The 14,120-nt window shown below is 46.0% G+C and overlaps 1 protein-coding gene across 4 annotated transcripts in view; it reads left to right on the forward strand.

Moving 5' to 3' along the window:
* The first annotated feature begins 750 nt into the window (after positions 1–750).
* Positions 751–14,120, forward strand: part of MYO9A (myosin IXA) — a 179,995-nt gene continuing 166,625 nt past the window's right edge. For all 4 annotated transcript variants that reach the window (XM_040343045.1, XM_040343046.1, XM_040343048.1 and 1 more), the window contains exon 1: positions 751–1,051. The gene's annotated coding sequence lies outside the window, so the exon portion shown is untranslated. The remainder of the gene's footprint in view (positions 1,052–14,120) is intronic.

A 14,120-nucleotide genomic window follows, 5' to 3' on the forward strand; every position in this document is an offset into this window, starting at 1 on the left:
GGGCTCCCATATAGAGTGTTGGGCTCTCGGTATAGGGCTCTCGGCATAGGGTTCCCGTATAGAGTGTTGGGCTCTCGGTAGAGGGTATAGGGTTCCCGTATAGAGTGTTGGGCTCTCGGTATAGGGTGTCAGGTTCTAGGTGTAGGGCTCCCATATAGAGTGTTGGGCTCTCGGTATAGGGCTCTCGGCATAGGGTTCCCGTATAGAGTGTTGGGCTCTCGGTAGAGGGTATAGGGTTCCCGTATAGAGTGTTGGGCTCTCGGTATAGGGTTCCCGTATAGAGTGTTGGGCTCTCGGTATAGGGTTCCCGTATAGAGTGTTGGGCTCTCGGTATAGGGTGTTGGGCTCTCGGTATAGGGTGTTGGGCTCTCGGTATAGGGTTCCCGTATAGAGTGTTGGGCTCTCGGTATAGGGTTCCCGTATAGAGTGTTGGGCTCTCGGTATAGAGTGTTGGGCTCTCGGTATAGGGTGTAAGGCTCTCAGTGTTGGAGGGTGTTGGGCTCTTGGTATAGAGTGTAAGGTTCTAGGTGTTGGGCTCTATGTATAGGGTTCCCGTATATAGTGTAGGGCTCTCGGTATAGGGTGTAAGGCTCTCAGTGTTGGAGGGTGTAAGGCTCTCGGTATAGGGTGTAAGCTGTGTCTATCCTCCTCGCAGTCCTCCATGTAATAAATCTGTGTCCCTCTCTCTCTCTCTGTGTCCCCGCCTGTGTGCTCCGCCCCTCCCCCTCTCCCCCGCCCCGCTCTCACATCCTGCAGTCTCAGTGTCTCTGCAGCTGTCTCCGACTCTCCTCTCCTCCTCTCTCTGGCCTCCTGTGTGTCTCTCATAGTGAGTGTCCCCCGCCCAGAGCTCTCTCCCCCCCGTTCTGTGTGCGGAGTGTCCCCGGGCCGACCTCTGGATGTGTCTCGCTCCCTCCGATCTCCAGGCCTGACGTGCGGTGCCCGTGCACGGATCTCTCCCTCTCATGACGTGTGATCGGACGGATCTCCTGGCCTCTCCGGATGTCTCTTCTTGCTGTCAGGAGGCCTGAGCTGTGCGGGGACGGAGGACGGGGTAAGAAGCCTGATGTGATTGGTGGGATCGGTGTGTGTGATGTGATGGATCCGATGTGCAGGGTGAGCGATGTGTGACGTGTACAGTGCCGGGTGTCCCCGGTCACCCCCCGCCCGCCCCATGCCAGGCATTCCCCGCACGGCTGGCACTGGATGTGTGCTGTCAGTATGCTCGGCATGTGTGGTATGTCTGGCAGCACTGTGCTCACTTCCTGACCTCCTACATACTCCATGTGTCTGGAGTCATGGAGGATCACACATCCTACCCCTGATGATGAGGATAATGGTGGGATGTGATGGGGTCACACCTGTACCAATCACCCATCACTGACAGCTCCTAGTATGATGTAATAGGTCAGTGATGTCATCTCCCCCCTCTGTCATCCATGGGACCCCACCCAAAAAACTATTTCACCCATTCTGCACTCCTCCGCTCTGAAGGATCCCACAACCTCATCATGTATGTCAGAGCGGGCCGCCCTCCTCGCCTGGGACTCTATAGAACGCCGTTCACCCCCAACCACTGGACTCACCGTGATTGGTGGATAGAAGTAATATCGCTGCCTTAGAACAGATCTATACACAATCCTATATTCCTGGTTACCAGTCCTTACAGGGGATGGCTGCATTCGTTTTCCTTTATTTATTTACCCTGAGGGCCAGCGGGGCAAGCCTCGCTCACACATGCGTATATAGTACACATCTGTGCCAGGGCTGGGTTTACCCACACAGGATACTCGGGAGCTCTGCGCGGGCAGTCCCATGCATGTCTGTTGGGTGTCTGTGCAGCCGCTGAATCATCTGCTGCTCCCAATCTGACGGGTGTGCGCGCGCCCAAGCAAGCCGCGTGGGTGTGTGTGCGCACGCCCAAGCAAGCCGCGTGGGTGTGTGTGCGCGCGCGCCCAAGCAAGCCGCATGGGTGTGTGTGCGCGCGCGCCCAAGCAAGCCACGTGGGTGTGTGCGCGCGCGCCCAAGCAAGCCGCGTGGGTGTGTGCGCGCGCGCCCAAGCAAGCCGCGTGGGTGTGTGCGCGCGCGCCCAAGCAAGCCGCGTGGGTGTGTGCGCGCGCGCCCAAGCAAGCCGCGTGGGTGTGTGTGCGCGCGCCCAAGCAAGCCGCATGGGTGTGTGTGCGCGCGCCCAAGCAAGCCGCGTGGGTGTGTGTGTGTGTGTGCGCCCAAGCAAGCCGCGTGGGGGTGTGTGCCCAAGCAAGCTGCGTGGGTGTGTGCCCAAGCAAGCCGCGTGGGTGTGTGCCCAAGTGCACAATGACTTCATATAGACATATGCCCCAGCACAGGTGGCAAATTGGAAGCAGCGGTGGTGTCCATGCAGCTGCTGCATCCTTATTGATATGAATGGGACCGCCAACATGTGAATGCACAGAACTCCTGTACATCCTTTTGTTGGTAAACTTGGTCCTCCAGAGATGTACGCTGTAGTACACTTCGTGTAGATGAGGCAGGCCTTAGCGCTAAACACAAATACATACAATATTACTGCCTACCAATCCATAGATGTGCTCACTGCATTCTTTTTACTTCATTTTCACCTGGTGATCCGGCCCGTAAGTCTGTTACTATTTAACTTTCTTTAAAGGAATACTAACGTCACGCTTTAGGCTTGTGCAATGCTAGATATCGCATGTGATTTGCACTGCGTTGCTGTGCAGATCACATGCGATGTTTGTGCGATGTAAATTCAGCCACGGCATTCCCACTAAAATGGTGCAGGACCCTTTTTGGCAATCCGATTCCTGCAGCATTTGGAATTTCGCACTGCGATCTGCGAACAGATCTGGGGCTGTCATTAACTTTGCATTGAGACCCGCAGCGGTTCGCTGATGTCGGTATCAACCACCAGCAGGTGACATGCGATGTGGGAACCTGCACTGGAATCGCACTGATTCCTGCATTGCATATATGTTATCCAGCACTAAAGCTGGTTTGGCTGTACGTTTCCTGTGGCTCATAGAAGTGCAGTTCATTCTGCACTCATGTGACCCATTTTCAGCAGACAGCGGGCTGACGTCACAGAGCTGGTCCAGGCTAAGGAAAGAACATGACACAGAAAACTATTATCATTGCAGTTACCTGTGTTTTTCCTTGAGAGGAAACGCAGGTAAATACTCATTGTGTGAATGGACCCTAAAGCCCAACTTCAGGAAAAATGAAATGGAAGCCGTGTATTTTGTATCCATTCCGTTTCTCCTCACATGTCTTCCTAAGCCATTCTGCAGTGTAATGGATCCAAGTCACAGTTTCCTAGCTCATATCCTGCCCTGAGGACCAGACATTTTTCCTGCTGGTTAATCTCTTTCTCACTGGTCCCCTCACCTCTCCTGTATGTTCTCCTTCCTGCCCTGCAGCCAATGAGAGAGGACCGGGCCACTGATGCCATCGTCTCCACCAATAGGAGATATCCACATCATGCAGGCAGTGATGAGGACACTCAAAGAAGGACCCCAGGAAGTAAACAAAAGATTGTCACATGAGCATGGCTTCAGGGAAGTAAAATAGGCATTTGGGTATAATTTATTTTTATAGGAGCAGTTAGTTGAGGGGGTGGAGTGGTGATGGAGGGCTTGTTAATATCATGGAGCTCAGTTCTAAAGCAGAACTAAATCCCCCCCAAAATACTCCCCTCCACTTCCAAGCAATGCAGCCATTCCATCGTTTGCCAGCCGCTGTCATCTTCTACCCGGGCTACTTCTAGGTGACGGGTTTTTTGGCCTCAGCAGGCAGGTAAAGGTAAATGTGACATAAACATGACGTCCTCCTATGATTGTGCCCGCTGCGTTGCGCGGGTGGTGTGCTCTATGATCGCGGTGTCCCCGCTAATCGGGGTAAAGGACCAATTACAGCGGACTTTTACCACGTAATCGGCTTTGTCCAATCACAGCTGATCACAATGTAAACATAGGTCCATTATCGTCATTCCTTTCCTCACGCTGACAGTGAGGAGAGAACCAATAACTGGCTTGTGTAAAAGGGACATCTATACTGATAATCGGGGGCACAGATTATCAGTGCTGCCCATTAGTGCCTCTTTATCAGTGAAGGAGAAATATTACCTGTGTGCAAAATTTTATAACAAACTATGAAAAACTTGTTTTTTGTTTTGTTTTTTCCCCCAAACTTTTATCATTTTTTAGTTTATTAAAGCGGGTAGTTTTTTTAAAATCGAAGCAGTACTTAACGTTTTAGAGAGAGATCTTCTCCGCCGCTTCCGGGTATGGGCTGCGGGACTGGGCGTTCCTATTTGATTGACAGTCTTCCAACAGGCTTCCGACGGTCGCATCTATCGCGTCATGAGTAGCCGAAAGAAGCCGAACGTCGGTGCGGCTCTATACGGCGCCTGCGCACCGATGTTCGACTACTTTCGGAAAATCGTGACGTGATAGATGCAACCGTCGGAAGCCTGTTGGAAGACTGTCAATCAAATAGGAACGCCCAGTCCCGCAGCCCATACACGGAAGCGACGGAGATCTATCTCTAAAACGTTAAGTACTGCTTCGATTTTAAAAAAACGACCAGATTCCCCTAGACAAAATGAGCATCAATCTAATGTTAAAAATTACCTTTTCGGGTGAACCTCCACTTTAAGCAAAAAAGAATAAAACTCAGTGTGGGAAAAGATTATACATTTTTAGTTTTTTATAGGTACTGTGTTGCATGACCGCGCAATTGTCATTCAAAGCGTGACAGCGCTGAAAAATTAGCCTGAGCAGAAAGGGGGTAAAAGTGCCCAGTTGGCAAGTGGTTAATGTACAAAAGTAGAACTAAAGGCACAACTTTTTTATTTTTTATTTTGGATAGGGAGAGTGATGACCCCTTTCAGTTTTTTTTATTTTTGCCTGTGTCCGTTTGGGAAGATTTCCCGTTACTTCCTGCCTCAAAGCCATTTTTCAGAATAGTAAAATGTTTTACCTTCAGTTACACTTTACTGGATATCTATAGTCCAGAACAAAATTGGAATATATTGCAGAGATCACTTGTCCTTAGATGTGGTGGTTGCATTTGTTTTCGTTTTTTCATACTAAGTACATATTTTTTTTTTTTTTTTTTTTTTAGTACATAAAATAACTGGCTTATTAGAAATCTTGTGTCCTTGCAATTTGCTGTGCACTGAACTGATATATCGGTGCCACTAACTTTCCCAGCTTTCTTCTGTGAAGTACAGAAGACCTCTTCCCTATGTAATGGAGATGAGAGGTGGGCTTTGCGGTCCAAATTGGGATAACAGCCTAGGGTGACAACACTACTCACCATAGGTATTATGAGCGATTATTGTTACTGGCAGCATCACCAGGTGAAAGAAAACCAATGCAGCCACCACATCTGTGGACTAGTAGGCTGCAATATATATATGTATATTTTTTTGCTTGAGTTTGGATACACTGTAAAGTGATTGTAAACCATTACATATACCCAGTGAAGTGACTAGCCTCAGAGATGAAACAAATCCTCCTATGTAAGTTGTACCTGTATCTGCAGCCCTTTAAAGTCCAGAAATTATAAAGCTTGTCTGAGGTGTCAGAAAACCGGGGGCAGAGAGCTAAAATTATATACTGCAGAGCCCAGTGAGGAGAGCTCTGAGAGCTGATTGGAGAGAAGGGAGAACTGGTCAGAAATGATTCATGCTGATAGCAGAGGAACGGGGTAGCAGATAGAAAATGCATTAGTGCTCCTAATTGAGACAAGTACACACTAAAGAAGGATATGCTTTGTTCACATTTAATGGCTGAGGTTTTCAACCACTTTAAGTCCGCTGTCTGTTTAGAAAGCCTCCTTCATGGTACGGGAAGTACAATTTAGCATTGTGGTTTATTGCCGTGCCCTATTTCGGCTCCTACTGATGACTTCCAGACAGGCTGTTAATACTTTTTGTATCTGTGTTATGTGCTTATTAGTGACAACACAAAAATGATACATATTCTAGCTGTATCAATTGTTACTATCAGCCACGTGACTGTTATTTTCAACTGTCATTGCTGATGATAACCAATATGAGGCTGAAACACCAGATGAGGATCACTGTGGTTAAAAAAAAAGAAAAGTGACAGCTATTTTATTTTTATATGAAAAGTACAGTTATATGAGTAAACTTTAAGATGCTTATCCCTGTGTCAACCTTTGTAAATTAAGCCTTTTGTTTTTTATTGGCTATTAGTATACAATAACTCCAGTAGTACGCAAGCAGCACATACATTTTGTAGTAAATATTTGATAATTTAAGATGGCTAGAGATTAATCTTTTTTTTTTCCTTCTTCTTTCTCCTTTTATTTATTTATTTTTTATTTATGTATTTTTTTTGTTCTCCTGTTTAGCCAGCAGACTGAACAGGAAAAAAACAAAAAACAGTTTCCTCCATCCATACAATCAAGGTGAATAGAGGAATCCCCGCCACGCTGACACTTTCTGCTGTTTCTTCCAGGGTGCAGCTGCTAATTAATTAGGAAATATTTTTTTCAACAAGCCCTTTCAAGAGAAGTTGATCATTAGCGATCAAAATTCGTTCAATCCCTGCTAAACCGGTCAAATTTCAATCCATCTATGGCCAGTTTTAAGCTAAAGCTGCCTATACACCAAGGGCCAGATTCTCAGAGATACACCGTCGTATCTCTGAGTTAGGCCGGTCGTATCTATGCGACTGATTCATAGAATCAGTTACGCATAGATATGCCTAAGATCCGTCGGATCTTAACTGCAATTTAAAAATGGCCGCTGGGGGCGTTCTCGCTGATTTACGCAGAGAATATGTAAATCAGCGAGATACGCCAATTCATGAACGTACGCGGGCCCGACGCAGTGTTTTTACAATGTTTACGTAAGGGTTTTCCCGGCGCATAGTTACCCCTGCTTCTGTGAGGCGCAGCCAATGTTAAGTATGGCCGTCGTTCCCGCGATGAAATTTTAATTTTTTACGTTGTTTGCGTAAGTCGTTTGCGAATACGGATGGGCGTCATTTATGTAAGCATCTAAACCAATGACGTCGTTGCGACGTCATTTGGAGCAATGCACGCTGGGAAAATTTCCGGACGGCGCATGCGCTATTCGATCGGCGCGGGGACGCGCCTAATTTGAATAACACACTCCCCCTAGCCGCGGAATTTGAATTCCGCCGGGGGAATTACGATCCGCCGCCGCAAGTTTGGAGGTAAGTGTTTTGTGAATTACCCACTTGCCTCTAAAACTTGCGGCGGCGGATCTTAAATCAGATAGATTACGCGGATCTAAAGATCCGCTGATCTATCTGTATCTGGCCCCAAGTCTTTTTTGCTGCCAGATGTGCCTAACCTCTCCATGCTATTGTAGACTCTGAAGTAGAGCAGCGAATGTGCCGGGTGGAGGTGTGTTAGTTTGGTTGGCACCTTGGACCATTGAGTGAGCACTTCAGTGGCAGACTGAATGTATGAAACGGCTAGCGATCGTGCGCCAGATTTATTGTCAAACCTCTTTGGTTTTGGTGGATCCAAGATCAGCTCCTTCGATTTATAAAAAGACAGGGTCACCCAATGAGCAAAGTTCAGCCAGTTCCTGAGGAACAATGAAAATGTGTACAGTGTATGGCCAGCCTAAAGCCTAGCTTAATTTTTAATGACCCTTTTAAATAGTTTATTAGGACCAAGTTGGCCTAAAAACTACTTGCTGAGCTAACAGGTGCGCTTGTGCACAGTTTATTAAAAGTATATAGCCTCAGCTACATACAGTATACTGTGTTTCAGCAGTGGGACGGAGACCTTTTGCTCCACATCTGCAACCAAATAGAATCAGGCTGAGCTCTGCTCACCCATTCATGGGATGCTTTGTATTCTATGAATGAATTCAAAGCTTCCTCTGATTGGCTGAGATCATGTCATCCACCTCCTCCTGCGCCTCAGCCAGTCAGAGAAAGCTTTGTATTCATTTATATAATACAAAGCCTCCTGTGAATAACTGAGCAGTGTTCAGCCTGACTCTGTTCTGGGAGTGGGACGGGAAGTTCCTGTTTTCAGTGCCGGAACACAGCCGTATATACTGTGTGTAGCAAAGACTACATACAATTAATACAGAGCACTCTGCAAGCGTAGCTGTGGGCCATTTTTTTTTTTTTAAAGAGATCTTAAACTATAACTAAAGACAAAACCTTTTAGTTTTGCATATTGGAGAGGGATTAAAACATTGTTTTTTAGTGCTGTCTGTGCCCCGGTTAAGGGGATGTATCCTCTCTAATTGTCCTGTTTGCCATTATCATTGAAAGTAAAAGAAATACCAAATTGTGTTGTCTCCAGAAAATTAATTGAGGAATTGAGGGGAAATCTTCCAATGGGGACAATAGTTCTGATGACCTGGGGTTCCCAAGGAATTCCCTTAATTTGCAGGGATTTCCTCTCACTTCCTGTTTGGCTATGGGACAGGAAGTAAAAGAAAATCTCAGCAATAGGACACAGAGAAAAATAAAACATTTACTGGGGTTATAAGCCTCCATTGCTCTATCCAAAATGGGGAAGAAAAAAGTGTTGCTTATAGTTCTTCTTTTAAGGCCTGATTCACACCTATGCATTTTTTGTGCTTTTTGCAGATTTGCACTAGAGAACGTGTTCCCTAGGAAACCATGTTAAATGGACTGTAGTGCAAATCTTTAAAATGCAAAAAGCACTAAAAATGCATAGGTGTGAATCCAGCCTAAAAGCAAAGATCACCTTTCTGAGCATGTTATACCTGTATTTGGGGTGTAACATATAACATGTTCAGCGTGCACCCCCTCTCCCCCCGATCCCTCGCTTCCTTATGACAACAGGCAAGGGACCGCCTCCCCCACCCACTGTCACAATTTTAAACATTGCAGACGTGTGGGGCTCCAGTTTCCTGTGAATGAATGGACTGCAAGTACCGTCATCCATTGTCGCTGATTGCTTGTAGTTCTCAATGAAAACCGTAGGCACTGGTAAACGTCCTCGTAGTTCATTGATCTTTTTGCTCCCAAGCAACTGTCTACCTGTATCGGAGGTACGGGCAGGCGGCTATCCTGATGCCTCCTACACACGACCGTTTTTACCAGCAGGAAAACTGCCATGAGAGCTTTTGGCTGGGAATCCCAGCCGTGTGTATGCTCCATCTGAGTTTTCCTGACAGGAAAACTGCGGGGGGAAAAAAATAGAGAATATGTTTTCTTTTTCCCCGTTTGGGATTTGCGGCGGACTTTTACCCTTCGGGAAAACCGGTCGTGTGTATGCTTTCCCGAGGGGAAAAAAAAGCGCATGCCCAGAATTAAGTATGAGATGGGAGCGCTCGTTCTGGTAAAACTAGCGTTCGGAATGGAGATGGCACATTCATCACGCTGTAACGCACTGAAAAGCACGAATCGTCTCTCACCAAACTTTTACTAACACGAGGATCCGCAAAAGTGGCCCAAAGGGTGGCGGCGTTTAAATGGAACTTCCCCTTTTATAGTCCCGCCGTACGTGTTGTACGTCACCGTGCTTTGGATGGGTGGTATTTGATCTGAACCTGTGTATGCAAGGCAGGCTTGAGAGGAATCCCATCTGGAAAAACGTTGTTTTTTTTTTTTTTTTCTGCCGAGAAAAACGGTTGTGTGTACAGGACATGACAGTCTGCATGATCCTGGGGTTCCTCCCAGGTGCAATGCTCTGCAGGCTGCTTTGAATTTTTTTTTTTTTTTTTATTATTTTATAAATGCCCTTTTTTTTCACCTGCAAAAAAAATTATTTATAATTTTTTTTCCCCCCAAAGGGTGAACTTCTGTAAACAGTAAGTTAAACTTTAAACCATTGATAATTTAAAATTGATTTTTGAAGACTAAGAGCTTTAATTAAAAAGATTGAGACCAAAGATAGCATTTGCTACATTTCCGTGTGTTCACTATATGGTGTAAATTCAAACATTCCAAGATATAATGGTCAGTTTCTAATCTGATTCCTTGAGCTGAACGTTTGTTGAAGTTGCCCAGTCATCCCTTTAACAACATAAAAGATACCCATTATAGGCAATAAAGTTGTTCATATGTGTGCTTCATCCTTAATCTGGTTAAATGCGTCTATGAAACGTTTATTTCTAGATTTACGTGGCTGACTGTCATCTCACACATTATAGGCCGGGGATCTGTTTATAGGTATAATTTGGTGCATTGTAGAAGAGGCTGAACGGACATTTGTTGTCACACGTGTGGCTTCCATGTAAACGTGTACACGAGCATTCAGGAAGAAGGTGATTTCTATCTCTTATGCCGCGTACACACGATCATTTTTCGGCATGAAAAAAACATAGTTTTTCAAAGACGTCATTTAAAATGATCGTGTGTGGGCTTCACATCATTTTTCAGGTTCTGAAAAACGACAAAAAAAAAATTCGAACATGCTGCATTTTTTAACATCGTTTTAAACTATGTCGTTTTTCGGGTTGTAAAAAATTATCGTGTGTGGGCTTAAACGACGTTAAAAACCCGCGCATGCTCAGAAGCAAGTTATGAGACGGGAGCGCTCGTTCTGGTAAAACTACCGTTCATAATGGAGTAAGCACATTCATCACGCTGTAACAGACAAAAAAGCGCGAATCGTCTTTTACTAACACGGAATTGGCTAAAGCAGCCCCAAGGCGAATGGAACTTCCCCTTTTATAGTGCCGTTGTTCGTGTTGTACGTCACCGCGCTTTGCTAGATCATTATTTTAAAAACGATGGTGTGTAGGCAACATCATTTTAACCACTTGCCGACCGGCCGCCGTCGCTTTACGGCGGCAGGTCGGCTCCCCTGCGCGAGAGCAGGTAATATAACGTCGGCTCTCGCGCAGGCCACTAGGGGCACGTGCACGCCCCCTGAACGCGTGCCCGGCGGGCGCGATCGCCGCCGGGCATCCGCGATTGCTCGTTACAGAGCGGGGGCCCGGGAGCTGTGTGTGTAAACGCACAGCTCCCGGTCCTGTCAGGGGGAGAAATGCTGATCTTCTGTTCATACAATGTATGAACAGAAGATCGGTCATTTCCCCTAGTGAGGCCACCCCCCCTACAGTTAGATTACACCCAGGGAACATACTTAACCCCTTCCCCGCCCCCTAGTGTTAACCCCTTCACTGCCGGTGGCATTTTTACAGTAATCCATTGCATTTGTATAGCACTAATCGCTATAAAAATGCCAATGGTCCCAAAAATGTGTCAAGTGTCCGCCATAATGTCGCAGTACCAAAAAAAAATCGCTGATCGCCACCATTACTAGTAAAAAAAAATATTAATAAAAATGCCATAAAAATACCCCCTATTTTGTAATTGCTATAACTTTTGCGCAAACCAATCAATAAACGCTTATTGCGTTTTTTTTTTTTTTTTTTTATGAAAAATATGTAGAAGAGTACGTATCGGCCTAAACTGAGGAAAAAAATACTTTTTTTTTTATAATTTTTTGGGGGATATTTATTAAAGCGGGAGTTCACCCAAAAATCAACTTTCTGCAGTTAGATCCAGCATACTGCTGACATCTGCAGTATGCTGGTGTTTTTTTTTTGGTACTTATCGTTTTAGCAGTAATTCTTCTATGCCTCCGAGCGGGGATTACTTCCTGGTATAGGCGTCCCCTTCAAGACAAGCAAGTTGATTGACAGCCTTCGATAGCGCGTCGCGGCTTCCGAAGATACACGAGTGACACCTCGGCTGTTTTCGGAAGCCGTGACGCGATATTGAAGGCCGTCAATCAACTTGCTTGCCTTCGGGAACGCCCATTCCCTGCTCGGAGCCATAGAAGAAATACTGCTATAACGATAAGTACCAAAATTAAATAAAAAACACCAGCATACTGCAGATGTCAGCAGTATGCTGGATCTAACTGCAGAAAGTTGATTTTTGGGTGAACTCCCGCTTTAAAGCAAAAAGTAAAAAATATTCATTTTTTTCAAAAACTAAAACCGCAGAGATGATCAAATACCACCAAAAGAAAGCTCTATTTGTGGGGAAAAAGGGACGCCAATCTTGTTTGGAAGCCACGTCGCACGACCGCGCAATTGTCAGTTAAAGCGACGCATGTGCCGAATCGCAAAAAGTGCTCTGGTCTTTGACCAGCAGTATGGTCCGGGGGTTAAGTGGTTAATGATGAAGTTGTTTTTTTTTCATGCTGAAAAATGATCGTGTGTACGCGGCATTAGTCGTAGCAATGATGAAATGGATGGCTAAGGAGGGAGCATTATGGGAAAGGGGGGGGGGGGATATCTGCTCTCTGGCTATGAAGGTTAGTCTCTGCTTTGTGTCATATGGATGAAACAGAAGATAAAGCTTGGCTTGGCCGGACAGCCAGTGCATTAACATCTGTCACTAAAATCTGCTGTGACCCAGATATAATCACCTTGAGTATTGAGGCCTAAGTCCCGGCATAAATGAAACGCCGTGCACGTTGAGTCTGTGACGACTCCTTACTAAACATGTCCGATGTTTTGTGTTGAAGGGCTACGACACTCTTGGCCTTGGTTGGGTTAATCAGTGTGTCTCTGTTTGTTGCACAAAGCCCTTTTCATGTTGTGGGACGATGACATTTTCACATGACGGGAGAAAACCTCAGGATATCCCATTATGGGAAAGTGCGAGCTTCGTCATTGACTCATGGATCGTGGCAATTAATGTGATCTGTGGTTGTAGCTGGGATGTGCAGTCCATTATTATTGGCGATTACTCATTCTCTGCTACTGGATTTACGCTTTGCTGCTTTGTAACCAGCCTCCTCATTATGTGACAATACACTTTGTGTGTCACTGATGTTCATGCTGCTTTTTCTGGACGCCTTATGTATTTTTCAATAATAGTTATGTCATTCTGGGTCATTGTCAAAGTATGTTTTTGTGTGATTTGATATTTTGTCACTTCTGGCTTACGCTGCTTTGCTTCTCCAGCATCATATATCTTTAATTCCAAACAAGCCATTCTTAACAGGGGTTCTATGGAGTCCTAGGGCTCCTCTGGAGGTAGCCCTTCCTTGAGGTGTAGCTGATGACATCCTATCCTATGGCATTGATATCTACATAATTCTGGGTTAAACAGCACTTGGAAGAACCAGCATCATGACACCGACTATCTTCGGCGGTCTGTAAAGGGTGGTATTGTTTTTACTAGCCAGCAATGTAAGAGGGGCATTCTTCCCACTGGCCATCAATGTAGGGGGGGCATTCTTCCCCCTGGTCATCAATGTAGGGGGGGGCATTCTTCCCCCTGGTCATCAATGTAAGGGGGGGGGCATTCTTCCCCCTGGTCATCAATGTAAGGGGGGGGGGCATTCTTCCCCCTGGTCATCAATGTAAGGGGGGGGAATTCTTCCCCCTGGTCATCAATGTAAGGGGGGGGGCATTCTTCCCCCTGGTCATCAATGTAAGGGGGGGGGGGCATGGGTCATCAATGTAGGGGGGGGCATTCTTCCCCCTGGTCATCAATGTAAGGGGGGGGGCATTCTTCCCCCCTGGTCATCAATGTAAGAAGGGGGGGGCATTCCTCCCACTGGCCATCAGTGTTAGGGGGGCATTCTGCCCCGCTGGCCATGAATATAAAGGGGGGGGGGTCATTCTGCCCACTGGCCATAATTGTAAGTTTTTTTTCCACTGACTTACATGACTGTAAGGGGGGCATGCTTCACACTAGCCAATGGTATAAAGGGCACCCCCCCCCCACTCCTAAACAAATTGTTTTAGACCTGGAAATTATTTCAAGTATTCCTTTGGGATAAAACAAATTCTTGGGGAAGGCTGTTGTAAACAAGAAGCTGAGGGGTATGAGTTTTGTTGAACCAGCCCTACAAAGATTGTTTTCAAATAGAAACCAAAATAGTGGTCGAAACCACACCACATTTAGTGCAAAGTTCCTTTTTTATAAAAATGATTGAATTGTCGCAGTATCTGTATAGTCCTGTGTTGTCTGCCTTTGCGGTTTATGGAGAGGAGTTGAGGGGGAAGCAGTTAAAACGCAACTTCATGTTTTCACCATCCCCCGACATAGATGTCAACTAAGCCTTACGGATATGTTCAAATGGGCACTTGATGTATCATGTCCAAGCTTCTCACCAATGTTAGGCATTCTTTATGTCAAAGATCGTTGTCAGCGATTGATTAT

This window comes from Rana temporaria, chromosome 3 (assembly GCF_905171775.1).
Source record: "Rana temporaria chromosome 3, aRanTem1.1, whole genome shotgun sequence".
NCBI lineage: Eukaryota > Metazoa > Chordata > Amphibia > Anura > Ranidae > Rana > Rana temporaria.